Genomic DNA, 13,721 nt, shown 5'->3' on the forward strand with positions numbered 1-13,721 from the left:
GCGGGGTAAAGGTAGGGAGCCCTGAATGGGAGTGGTTGCTGATTTCCGTGGTACAGGTAGTCCCAATATGACTAAGTGCAAGGTCGGTAAACTCAGAGTTGGATAGAAATGTGCGCAATTCCCTCAAGAACCAGTTCAATCCTGCTCCAGTGTACCGCTGAATCCAGCTGCCACTGTGTTCCTGTGAGCTGCTAGTCACTAAGCTTTATGCTTTTCCATATACCATTTAATCCTCACCTCTCTAAACGTAAGCATCATTATCCAAATGAATGGCTCAGAGAGGTCATTTGCATAGCCAGAGACATAGAGGATCTAATGCTGCACTGTCCAAGACGGTAGCTAGTCACCTGTGACTGTTTAAATGTAAATTACTGAAATCAAATAAAATTTAAAACCCAACTCATCAGTCACGTTAGCCATATCTCAAGTGTTCAACAGCCACATGTGGAGAATGGTGGCCATACTGGAGGAGGAAAATATAGAATATTTCCATCATTGCAGAAGGTTCTATTGGATAATGCTGGTTGAATGCCTTTTCATCTAAAGTCTAGGGCTTGGGCCCAGTGGCCAAAGGGAGACCAGGTGTGTTGAAAAATAGAAAGTACTATACAAATATAAGTTCTTATACCACATTGCTTCTGAGGTGACTTTACCTATTCTCCAGGGATGCAATATCTCCTGTGTGTGGCTCAAGGATTTGGATTCCTTTCACTGTGATGAAGAAATTTGTGCTTAAGAGGGCCAAAGAGAACTGTAGATAGTTCTTCTCTGAAGAAATTTAAGGAAAAAAAAAAGTTTTATCACCCAGATTTCCCTTTGCAAAGGAGTTCTCACACAGAAGCCAGAGTGATCTTCTTAGAACATAAACCTGAACAGGCCTCCTCAGATCCTCTGCTTAAATAGGGCTGCCTAATAAACTCTAAATTAAATACAAACTCTTTACTTGCTTCTGCCTACAAGACCAACCTCATCTTGTATCATTCTCCCTCTCCCTCACTTTGCTTCATTTACGTGGAATCTCCTTGAAATTTCCAACAAATTACAGACTTTAGAATTTTGTGCATGTTCCAAAAGAACCAGGGCTGGCTTTGTTTCATGCATTAGAATAGGGCTGGGAACATAATAGCTGCTCAATGATTCTTATTATTGAAAGAGCTGCAACATTTGCTAGAAATATAAAATCATATAATTAAGTCTGCCTGAAAAGGAAAAGCATGAACTACTTTTTTTTTTTTTTTCTATTTCGGGAGGAAAAATAGCATGAAGCAATCAAGGTTGTCAGTCATGATCTTTGTGCCCAAGTAGCCCACCTAGACTTAAAGGCACTAGCTTAAATTATCTGAGGGCTAAGTATGTGGTTGGAACACAATGGAACTACTCAGTGGTGTGCTAATAAATCTTTAACAACCAGCTCTCAGGATGGGGGAAGAGGAGCTGAATTGTAGTGCCTCCTGATTTCCATGGGCCAAAAACTTATACCATAGTCAATTTCAAGATACTATACCACAGAATATAGAGATGGGAAAAGATGTACTCAAAAAGTTCTTGCAAGCTTCAGCACACCATTGAATCCACAACACACACACACACACACACACACACACACACACACACATTCCCATCCAGAATCTCCTAAATCAGGGTTTCAAAATTTGAGCCATAGTTCATTTTTCAAGAGTACTCCAGTAAGTCTGGCACACACAAAACTGTAAGAACTTTTCTACAGAAATAGCAATACTGGCAGCCGCTAGGAGTTGTATAGTCACAGGAAGATTTCCCAAAAGAAATGGGAACCACAAGCTAACTGAGGATCCATGAGGTAGCAAGGAGAACTAGGAATCAGTAGACCTTATACAGCTTGTAGGACCCAAGGGACCACAGAGATAACTCACAAGGGAGATCCCACCTCAGAAAGGAGAGGCAACTCTTCTTAACTGTTCATCATTCCCACAGGAGAACTCTCCTTGGGGTTCCTTCCTTAGGACACTACTATTTCTCCACTGTCACAGTAGGATCTTTTCAGAGGCACTTGTCAGAGGCTGTCACTCACTCAGTGTTTGCCTGGAAACACTTAATGTCTCTGAACCTACATTTCCTTCTGAAGGTAAAGTGAAGATGAGAGTCTGTGCATTGCCTACATCACAGGATGGTTGTGATAAGATGTTTTATATGAAAGGTCTTTGAAAAGAACATAATGCTATGGAAATTTCAGGTGGATTCATTACCTGCTAAGGAGTGCTTAGATCTAAAATCCTATCAAAGTTCAACCTAAGGGCCTTGAGGCTCTGCCTAAGAAGTACCTCCCAGTCCTGTTGGCCTTTGGGGTTCAGACTGACTCACCATCATCTGAGTCCTGGCTTTCTGCCTGTTTATATATTTATGCATCAATAAGCATGTATTCCTGGTAACTGGGTGCTCATCTACGGAGGATGCTAGTTTATTTTTTATGCCAAAATTAAGTCTCAGGGTGGTCTCTAGTCTCCTGGGATAACCTGAGTGATCAGAAGATAAACTACAGACAAAGTTTTGACTCTTGACCAAATCCAGACATTTCAGCTTTGGAAATGCGCCCATCTACCCAGCATGTGTCAGAACAAAGGAATGGCAAGTAGAAATGAGAAGTGTATTTAAAAGAGAATCTCACACCTGCATCCTGATGGAAACTAGAGAGAGCATTTATTTTACTCACTAATTAAAATCCATGAATGGAGTATGAATACAGGTTTTTTTTTCCCTTGCCATACAGGAAAAGGTAAAGGCATGAAGCAAAGGCTGTGCTAAGGGCTTTTGCTGGCATTATCATATGTATTCACTGTAACAACCCTGTAGGTGGTCCTCCAGGGTGGCAGATATAATACTAGTAATTAACCTTTATTGATCATTTGCTTGGTACTGAGTACCGGAATAGGTGTTTTATGGACACTTATTCAATCCTCACAAATAGACTATGACATAGTTATTCACAGCCCCCAACTGAAATATCAGGTGTCCGAAGCTCATCAAGGTAATGCAGATAGCAAGTGTTGGAAATGGTGCTGATTGGAAGTCTCCCTGACTTCAAAGCCAGCATCTTTAATGCCCTCCTCCGGGTCAATATGGGCATTCCCAGTGTTCCACAGCAACTCTCTTTTTTTCTGGATTCAGAAATGGGAGAACCAATAGTGAGTCAGAAAGTTGCCTCACAAACTCTGTTCATGGGTAGGATGAGCACAGACAGAATAAGACTCTTCAGACATGCCATCAGGGAGTACGTTTGAGCCATCTCCTTAGCATCCACGTGAAGGAGTCTCCTTTCCCTGTGTGTCAGGCCATGGGACCAAAGGGAAGTAGGGGAGTGGCCTGTGAAATCAACCGTTCTTCTGTGTCCACACTGCTATATGAATGTGTCAGAGACAGGTTCTGCTGAAAATCTTGGCAATGATGCACATCAAGGCATAGACAAATACTTAGGAAGCCATCTATGGAAACTTAAGAACGGACACAGTGATTTAGGTTTTCAAATGAATTTCCAATGTCTATCTTTATGAGGCTGTTAGTACACTGTAAACACTACTCTTGATATAATCTCCCCTATATTGCAACTGGGTGATGGCTGAATTCTCAGTTACAATGAAAGTATTGTACAACGTGGCATGTGATCCATGAGATAACAATGTTGACTACTGCATTCAGGCAGAGGGTAATTAATAAGTCAGGAAGGAAACAGGATCATAGCTTTTTTGTCAGTGGAAGACACAACAGAATTGGACTCAAACAAACCACTAAAAAATTAACTAAATCAAAATATGTCCAAAACATTCACTTAATATTAATATGTTGGAGGAAAAAGCTTGAGAAAATAAGCTGGTTTCCCTCTACCACATTTGTAATGAACAAAACACTGGTTTTGTTTGTTTGCTTGGTTTTTGTTTTTGTTTTTTTTTAAACTGCTGGTTTCACTGATGAAGTAACTCCTCCTACCCGTTATTAAACCTCACCCACCAGAACTAGATGACAAGTTCAGATCCTGAGGAGATTTGGGAAAAAATTAACATCATCAGACTCTTACCCTATGCATTTGCAAATGCAGGTACCAAGTGCCCCCTTGGGCATGGACAAGGATAAGGCCACTCAGCACTAACAGAGGGTCAAAGGGTTGTGCACTGAGTTCTAAAATCCAAAGATGGAAATGCACTCATCAGTTCCATGGTATCCTGTCCTGGAGACACCAAATACACATACTTCAACCTTTCAAAGGCAGGGATGGGGCTGAGACGGGGAAGAGATGGTCATGATCTTGCCTCTCTCCATCTCATTTCTACAAACTCATCTGTGAAAGAGGAGGAAACGTATAGATTCCTTACACAGAGTAGCCCAACCATTCAGGGCTTTGAAAATCACACTTGTTAACACTTTTCATCCCACCTCTGGTGTGAAATATCTGTGCAATGTTATGCAAACCACTTAACCACTATATGTCTCATGTGACTCCTTTGTGAACTGGGAATACCAATACCTTCACTAACTACCCTCATGGATTGTATGGGTATGAAGTAAAACGTAGATAGGAGAGGGCTCTGAAACTGTGGGAACCCTGGAATACACGTTCTCATTATTAATACCCCTGATACCAGTACCACTCCATGCCTTCATCATCCTCAAAGTCAGCAGCTGCGGGAATTAGGGAGGAATATGCAGGGCTCCCCACGCCCACATTCTCAACCAGCATCTCCAGAAACTACTGCAACCAGATTAATTCCAGCTCTGTGTACATCACCGGAAAACTTCACAGACTTGCATTTATATTTTTATTTCATGATTTTTTTATAACACCCTTTGGGCTCACTCTCCTGGATCTTGAATGATTAAAAGCACACTAGGTTTAGAATGGGATTATGTCTAATTAATTTCACCTCAATCTTAAACTTCGTCACCCATAACTTCTCCAGCCCACCACCCACCAGTCCCCTGGACCGTAAAAACTAACCAGTTACTACTTGAGAATGGGAAAAAAGTTTCAATGAACTTGCTGAAATCTGAGGTTGGGGAGTCTTAAAGATCCCTCCCACCCCCCGCCAAGTAGCCTTGATGTTATAAAACCCCTCTACTGCTAAAATCTCCTTGCCTTTGCAATTAGATATGTACTGTTCACCACACAGTGTTCCAAGAATGTCTTCAAGGGAAGACCTATCACCCAAATAAACTTGCTTTCTGGGATTCTAGAGAGTGCAAAGTGCTGGAATGTGCCTGGTGGCTGGCTTAGAAATGAGATGAAAACATTTGGCAATGGGAAGGAGGGTAGAGCTGAACTTTTTAAGCTCAGGGAGTGAGGAGAAAGGGCCCGGGGTCCATCCTGTCTGGTGAGCAGTCAATGCACTGCAGGCCTGCTTGCAGGCCAAGTGGGGCTGGAAAGCTCTAATTAGATTAGCGATGTTTTGCTAGAAGGCAGAAAGCTTAAAACATTAACTTTTTAAACAAGTACATCAGTTCTGAGTAAACATTATTCTTTTATTTAGTCGTATGGTCTGAGTCAGCCTATTTCCAGGACAGTGGTAATGCATGCATTTGATTCCTGAATGCAAATATGCTTTCAATTTTACTATGCAAATCCCCTGATTCTGGAATGCTTCTCCAGGGCTTACAACTGGCTATCTGCTGCTCTCTTCTCTCCTGCTTGATGGGGTTCTCTTCCTGCCAGACACCATCAGACAGCTGATGGCAGCCCTTGGTAGTCCCTCCGGAGCTCCTTTGGGGGAGGTCATCATGAAGACGTGACCACTGGTTTGACCCACGAACTGGATCCAGGCAATGGAAATCTCCTCACTGCTCCCCTGTGCTTGGAATGTGCATTCTGCTTGCCTTCCCCACTTCCAGAAGCTGCCCCAAGGACATAGCCTTGAGATAGTGATGTGATGTTGAAACTACCTAGATTGTGTACATGACTGAACTCAGTTAAGGCCTCTATAGAAATTCTGAAGATTCTGGCAGATGGGTGCCCAGATCTACTCATTTTGCAACTGCCCAAGATGAAATGTGCATGTAAGTTCCCATGCCACCTCCAGATCTGTAGTGACCTGCCTCTGTCTTTGCTGTCTCCCTTGCCCTCCATGAAGGAAGGTTTCATATTACACTCAGCAAGCTCCCGGGATCCACCAGCTTCCAGGCTCCTTGTCCCAAAGGGTAGAATGGCACTATGTTGTCCATGGGACAAAGCCTACCATTTTCACCAAGTCCATAAAATGAATCCAGTTTTTGTATTCATACCACGAGAGTCATGAATATTTTTTGAAAGTAGCCATCAGAAGCAAAATCAAGAAAGATTACTGAAATCCACACAGATCTGATTAGAATTCTAAGGCTATCATGCCGATCATGTGACTTTGGTCAAGACCTGGTTTTTGCTTTTGTGAAATGTGGATATTTCATAATCCTCAGGTTTGCAAAGGTTAAGACAACATACAAAGGCTAGCTCAGTGGCTGACCTTTACATACTTAGCTCAGATTAGTTTCCTCCATCCCCTTTCTTTCTGCTCCTTCATGCTTCAGGTGAAGAGCAGGAAATAAAGGTGATATGGGCAGACTGAATCCACCTTCTCTCCTTAGTGGGGGTGAGAACCCATAGGACTATGTGAGACCTTACATGTTCCCCTTTCAGCATCATCTCCCACTAACTCAAGCAAAACCACACCCAATATTCCCGCCATACGCATCTTTTCGGTTACAAATGTGCCTCTACTTCCTTGCCTTCATGCATGTGGTTCCCTCTCTCAACTTCCCTCCCAGCTTTCTTTGTATAGCACCAGCTCCTATACTTCATAATACCCAATTCCAATCTCAACTCCCTGGTAAAGCCTTCCCTGCTTGCCTCCTCCTCAGCCAGTCCCAGCAGTTACTCACCACTACCACCCCCAAACACACACTTATCTGTGCTGGTAGCACAGTGTGGGAGTCTTGTTATCCTTTAGCCTACTGTAGTATCATTGGGTATTCATTTCTCCCTGGGTCCTGCCAGACTATGGGTTCCTCAAGGGCAGAAATTTGTATTTCAATCCCTAGAATCTAACACAGTACACAGCACACATTTGACACTGAATAAATAGGTACTGAATGGATGTGTGAATGAATGTCATGACTGAGCAGCTCTCTAAGTACAGGATGGAAAAGGATGTGAAAGAAAATCAGTCCAGTAAAATATTCCCCAATGATGACACACATTTCCTCCAAAGGATCTCTGATGCTTTCTGAGCACTTAGCTCTAAACTTCCATGGAGCGTAGTAATGTCCCAGACACCACTCATGAGTCCCCTGAACAGTGGTGCCTATGCCTGTGGCCACATAGGCTCCACAACTGTTCCTGCCCCTCAGTTTCATGCTCCAGTCCTTCACAATCTCCTGAAGGGAACAAGGAAAGGTGAGTGATTCTGAGTCAGCTGTAGCCAACAGAGCAGAGCGGAGCAGATAGAAGGGAGGTGGGATGTTGTTACTGGATCCTCAGAGACATGCATGGTCCTTCTTATGAGCTCAGAAGAGATATGGGGGGAGAAATCGATCATCTTTGCTGGGCAGTTCTATCCCACCTTAGAGGATGGCTGTCCCACAAAGAGCTTCCCGTGTGATGTGTGTCAGCTGTCACTGAGCCACGTGTAACACAGCCAAGTTACAAGCTAAGGGCATTTTGGAAGGTGTGAAACATGCCTGACCTGGAGTTAGAAGCAAGTGTACCTGCAGACACCCGAAGGATGAAAACAATGTCTTTCTTCTCTCCCTCTTTGCACCTTCACTCCATTCCTTTCTCTTTTTCTTCAATTTCTTCCAAAATGCAGTTGGAGTAGGCAGTGGGATATGGGAAGATGAAATGTGAAGGAAGAATGTTTAGAAAAACTTAAAAGAGTTGTCCTCCAGGGTCAGATAGCTGATTGTTCCGGCCTGTACTCTGACTTTCTGAGGAACTAAAGGAATAGCTTGGAAAGTACAAGTGACTTTCATGACATCAACTGCAAAAGTAAGCTGTGTCCCACCAGAAGTTCACTAGCTTTAAGTCTATTAGTGATTGTGACTATACCAATTTAACTAATCCTTCCTAGACTACTTACATTTCAATATATACTACATTGTTGACATTAATACAATTTGATTTATTTTAAAAATGACTTACAAACATATACTTTATTGGGTTGGATTTTTGTTATGTTTGGATTTTTGCTCTAGTTCAGTGCTTTTAACAGATTTTTACAAACTAGTAATAGTTTTGTTTCAGATCAGTTCAGATAGGGTTTGCCAATGTAGTATTTTATCATAGTAAAAACATTTTTAGAATCACCTATTACCATCATCATTTCATAAAAAAAGACTATCTTAGCACTAATTAGGACAGATATAATCACAGAAAGAACAAAAGAGATTCACCATCCTTATACTGTCATGGGATACATACACTAGAATGGCCTTATTTTTAGCAGTCCCTGCTCCCCAGGGAATTGCTCATGGAGACCAAATCCACTGCATTATAAATAAGGACTCTAAGGCTTAGAAAGTCCATTCATTAAACTCCAACTATGGATAAGTTTACATTCTGGGTAGCTCAAGAAATTTGGAAATTTGTAAGATAGGGAGCTTCCAATGATCTTGGAGAGGCAATGCATATATTAAACCAAGACATCCATTTATTTGAAAATCAGTTGTCTAACAGTCTCAGCTATCTGGAACACAGTGAGGAAGTAATATATAAAGAAAGGAAAAGCCTTCATGAGCTTAAACTCATGACCTAAAGCTTATGCACATTATCTATAGAAAAGCTCTTGGAGCCTCATTTTATTTTTTTTAAAGATTTTATTTATTTATTTGCCAGAGAGAGAGGGAGAGAGAGAGAGAGAGAGACTGAGAGAGGGAGAAGCAGACTCCCTGCTGAGCAAGGAACCTGATGTGAGACTCGATTCCAGGACCCTGGGATCATGACCTGAGCCGAAGGCAGATGCTTAACCATCTGAGCCACCCAGGTGCCCTTTGGAGCCTCATTTTAGACAGAAATCTAAAAGTCTTGATTATCTGGGGATTTACTATTATTATTATTATTATTATTTATTTATTTAAATTCTAGTTAGTTGACATATAGTTCAATATTGGTTTCAGGAATAGAGTTCAGTGGTTCATCATTTACATATAACACCCAGTGCTCATAACAAGTGCCCTCCTTAATACCCATCACCTAGCTAAAGAAAGGAAAAGAAAAAGAATGGTATTGACTGTATTAAGGTAAAAAAAAATGTCTTGGCCATCTTATGTACTAGCCCACAGTAGATGAAAGGAACAAATCAGAAGACATATCTGGGATGCTACGAAGACCTGTGGAGACAGATACAATTTGGCGGCAATGAAATGTTGACAACAGTGATAGCAATCAACACAGGGGATATAAAAACTACTGAGATCAACAAGGCACTGGATGAAAAAGCAGAGTCTGGGCCACTTGGCAAGGAGGCCAATATCTCCATACACATAAACAGACCCAGGAGGCACCAGTGGGTGAGAACACAGGACAATAACTGATTGTGGTTGGTAAAGAATCTGATGAGGTAGTCAACCCTATGTAACAATCAAAGGATCAAAGTATTTTTGGGGGACCTTAACAAATGCCAATTTCCTAAAATATTTACTCATGTGGAATAGTTCTTTTCACAGCCATGCCTGATAATGGAGGTAGTCCTGGGTTTATAAGTATTCCTATTGCTAGTTAAGTAAGAATTCAAAGGGGCTGTAAGATCTTTCTACATTTTATTCAATATCTTTATCATACAAGGACAGAGAACTGCTGCCCTTGTTTAGTGCCCTTTGTGTTAGGTTTATTTGCATGTGTGTGTGTGTGTGTGTGTGTGTGTGTTTGTCCTCTGTATCTTTTTCTCTCCCCTCGCCCCCACACTGGTATTTGCTCTTTTTTGGTGCTCCAGGAATTAAAAGACCTGTTTTTCTTCTCAGATGAAAATTTATGCCCTTATTTGTGTGTCTGATCTATTTTCATTAATCATATTAAAAAAAACAATGCCAATCTGCCTGTTGTTATTAGAAAAACTTAAGGTACATCCATACTTGTCCACCATATCTGCATCATGGGCAATAAACCCACATTAGTCATTGAACAACTGACAATCTCGTTCTGTTTTGTTCATTTTGATGTCTGAGCTTGACGAAGTGGCTTTTGATTCCTAAGGGGTAGGGAAGTGGGTGGGTATAGGCAGTCTTGTAGATGAAAGTCCTTTCAAGCAAAAGAATGCTGACTGGGGAGGAAGAAATAAAGCAGCCCGCCTGAGATTTTTTTTTTTAAAACATATTTTGCAGGGGAGCCAGTAATGATGCAAGGCATACCAGAGCATAAACGTGTATACGTTTTCCAGAGAAGTTTACTTCAAATACTTATCACAGATGTTCCCTAATAAAGAACAGTCATCCAGGCCCTGCTGGTGAGTATACTACTTCCTTTTGGAGCTGAAGGGGTCTTTGTAAGGCAGGCCCCAAATCACAAACATCTGAAAGAACCTGCAGCCAGCGGAGCGGCTGCCACCACCTTTGGGATGACCCTCTCGGTTCCCCCAAGCCCTTGGCCCTGTAGGTGTTGTCTTTGCAATCCCAGCCACAATCCATGCTTCTGAAAGATTCAGCTGTCACTCTAGCACCATGATCTCTTTCACCTGTATGAACGGACACCAGGACCATTAACACAGACCTGCCCAAGCTGGGTGAGCTGTGTTTATGGGGACTAAGCCAGGAAAAATGACACATTTTTGCAGGACATCTAGGTTCTAGAGAATTACCCATGTGTGACTCAGAAATAAGATGGGTTCTTAGAAGTATTATAAGAACTACTGAGAGAGAAGAAAATGCTCCAAGAAGGAAATAAGTTAGAAAATAAGCAAAATTAAAACCAATTGGGTTGGTTTGTTGAATCCTGAAGAAATGGAATGAAGTAACTGAATTTTTATTCCCATGCACTAAGGGAGTTGATTTTTCTCTTTTCACCACTGAAAAGGAACTTGCACAAGACCAGGACTAGGGTGAGGAGAGTGAGGCAAGGCTGTGCAAGTACGGGGTTGAATCGTGTCTTTTTTTTTTTTAAAGATTTTATCCATTTATTTATTTGAGAGAGAGAGAGAGAAAGAGCATGAGAGGGGAGAGGGTCAGAGGGAGAAGCAGGCTCCCTGCTGAGCCGGGAGCCCAATGTGGGACTTGATCCCAGGACTCCAGGACCATGACCTGAGCTGAAGGCAGTCGCCCAACCAACTGAGCCACCCAGGTGCCCCTCTTTTTTTTTTTAAACACATATTGTCTCAGAGCAGTTTAAGGTTTACAACAAAATTGAGAGAGTAGTACAGAAATTTCCTATAGAACCCCTGCCCCCACACACACATAGCTCCCCAATTATCAACATGACTCACTGGAATGGTACATTTTTTTAACCAAGGATGAACTACATTGAAACATCATAATCACCCAAAAATCCAGAGTTTACTTTAGGGTTCACTCCTGCATTGTGCGTACCATGGGTTTGGACAAATGCATAACATGTATCAATTATAATATCATACAAAGTACTTTCACTGTCCTAAAAATCCTCTCATCTATTTATCTCTTTCCCCATTCCCCACCCCCAAGCAACCACTGATCTTTTTATTTTCTCCCATGTTTTGCCTTTTCCAGAATGTCATAGTTTGGCATGATATAGCCTTTTCAGATTGGCTTCTTTTACTTAGTAATATGCATTTAAGGTTCCTCCATGTCTTTTCATGGCAGGATAATCCTTGTCTTTTTAGCACTGCGTAATAGTCCATAATCTGGTATATCACAGTTTATTTATCCATTCTACTACTGAAAGACATCTTGGTTGCTTCCGAGTACTGACTGTGATGAATAAAGCTTCTATAAATATCTGAGTGCAAATTTTTGTGTGGGCATGTATTTTCAATCTTTTTACACACATACCAAGAAACATGATTGCAGGATTGTAGGGTAAGGAGTAGATTTAGTTTCATAAGAAACTTCCAAACTGTCTCCCAAAGTGACTGTTCCATTTTGCATCCCTACCTGCTGTGAATGAGAATAGTGTTATTGCTCCTATTGCTCCACATCCTCACCAGCATTTGGTGTTGCCAGTGTTCTGCATTTTAGCCATTCTAATAGGTGTGTAATGGTATCTCATTATTGTTTAATTTGCATTTCCCTGATAATATATGACGTGAAGCATCTTTTTATATCCATATTTGCCATCTGTATACCTTCTCTGGTGAACTATCTTTTAACATCTTTGGTCCATTTTTTAATTGGGTTGTTTGTTTTCCTATTGTGGAGTTTTAAGTGTTCTTCTTCTATTTTGAATAACAGTCTTTTATCAGATGTGTTTTCTGCAGATACTTTCTCCCAATTTGTGGCTTGTCTTCTCATTTTCTTGATATTGTCTTTTATGGAGCAGAAATTTTTAATTTTAATGTCCATCTTATCAATTATTTTTTAATGGATTGTGTCTTTGATACTGTATCTAAAAAGACATCACCATACCTAAGACATTAGCTGTGGACTTGTCAAATATGAACTTTACTATGTTGAGGTATGTTCCCTCTACACTCACTTTGTTGAGAGTTTTTATCACAAATAGAGGTCTAATTTTGTCAAATGCTTTTTGTGCATCTATTGAGACGATCATATGAATTTCTCCTGTTATCTTCTAGGAGTTTCATAGTTTTGTGTTTTCATGTAAGTCTAGGATTCCTTTTGAGTTAATTTTTTGAATAATATTTCATACACATATATGTATATTTATGTACATGCCATAATTTCTTTATCCATTCATCTATCAATGGAAACTTAGGTTGCTTCCATATCTTGGCTACTCTAAATAATGGTACAGTGAACATGGAGGCGTATCTATCAATTCAAGTTAGTGTTTTTGTTTTCTTCAGATAAATACCCAGAAGTGGAATTGCTGGACCATATGGCATTTCTATTTTTAATTTTTTGAGGAACCTCCATACTGTTTCCCATAGTAACTGCACCAATTTATATTCCCAAAAACAGTGCACAAGAGTTCCCTTTTCACCACCTTCTCTACAATACTTGTTATTTCTAATATTTTTTGATAATAGCCATTCTGACTGGTGTGAGGCGATATCTCATTGTGGTTTTGATTTGCATTTCCCCCATGATTAGTGATGTGGAGTATTTTCATGTACCTTTCTTTAACCATGTGCCTGTATGCCTTTGCTAGAAAAATGTCTTTTCAGATCTTCTGCCCACTTTTAATCTGATTTTTTTTTTTTTGCTACTATATGAGTTCTTTATATATTTTGGATTAATATCCCCTTATCAGAGATACATGATTTGCAAATATTTTCTCCCTATCAGTAGGCTGGTTTTTCATTTTGTTGATGGTTTCCTTTGTTGTGTAGAAGCTTTTTATTTGATGTAGTCCCACTTTTTATTTTTGCTTTTGTTGTTTTGGGTTTGGGTGTCAGATTCAAAAAATCGTCACTAAGACCTATGTCAAGGAAATAACTGCCTATTTTTTTTCTAGAAGTTTTAGTTTCAGGCCTTATATTCAACCCATTTTGAGTTATTTTTTGTTTTTGTGTATGGTGTAAGACAGTGGTCAGTTTTGTTCTTTTGCATGTGGTTGTCTAATTTTACCAACACCATTTATGAAGAGAATATATTTCCTCATTGTACATTCTTGCATACTTTGTCATAAATTAATTGACTGG

Source organism: Phoca vitulina, unplaced genomic scaffold (assembly GCF_004348235.1).
Source record: "Phoca vitulina isolate PV1807 unplaced genomic scaffold, GSC_HSeal_1.0 scaffold11, whole genome shotgun sequence".
In the NCBI taxonomy this organism is placed as follows: Eukaryota; Metazoa; Chordata; class Mammalia; order Carnivora; family Phocidae; genus Phoca; species Phoca vitulina.